Source organism: Dufourea novaeangliae, unplaced genomic scaffold (assembly GCF_001272555.1).
Source record: "Dufourea novaeangliae isolate 0120121106 unplaced genomic scaffold, ASM127255v1 scaffold531, whole genome shotgun sequence".
Lineage (NCBI taxonomy): Eukaryota > Metazoa > Arthropoda > Insecta > Hymenoptera > Halictidae > Dufourea > Dufourea novaeangliae.
Window position 1 is genome coordinate 318 of NW_015374396.1, and position 767 is coordinate 1,084.

Here is a 767-nt window from a genome sequence, read left to right on the forward strand (position 1 = left end):
CCGCGTCCGTTCCCTCGCGGGCCGGGCGGTTTCCGGCGGTGGTGTTGCGCTGGCGATATCTTTGGATATCGCCAATGCGTTTAACACCATCCGATGGAACACGATCTGGGGGGCACTCTGTGAACGCGGAGTGCCTCTGTATCTCCGGGTCGTGCTGTCGGACTACCTGGCCGATAGGCGGATCGAGTACCCCGGCCAAGGGGGCTCGATCCAGAGACGGAGGGTCAACCGAGGTGTGTCCCAGGGGTCCATACTGGGACCCCAGTTATGGAACCTGGGCTACGACTCGGTTCTGCGCGGACCCCTCCCGCCCGGTGTGAGTGTCGTCTGCTATGCAGACGATACTCTGATCATCGCGGTCGGGAGGGAATGGATGAGGACCATCCGGCTGGCGGAGGTGGGGGTGGCATTGGTTGTCGCCCGGATCCGGGCATTGGGGTTGCGCATCTCGCCGCAAAAGACGGAGGCGGTCATGTTTCATGGCCTGCCTCTGTCGCGGCGAGCCCCCAGTGCGTGGGTCCGTGTAGGAGATGCCTGCGTCCGGATCGGGGACCGGATGAAATATCTGGGCCTCGTCCTGGACAGCCGCTGGCGCTTCGAGGTTCACTTCGACCGCCTGGTCCCCCGGATTCAGGGCGTGGCGACCCTTCTGGGTAGCCTTATGCCCAAACTCGGGGGGCCAGATTAGAAGGTACGCCGCCTATACATGGGGGTGGTGCGGGCCATGGCCCTATACGGTTCACCCGTATGGGCCGACGCCCTGATGG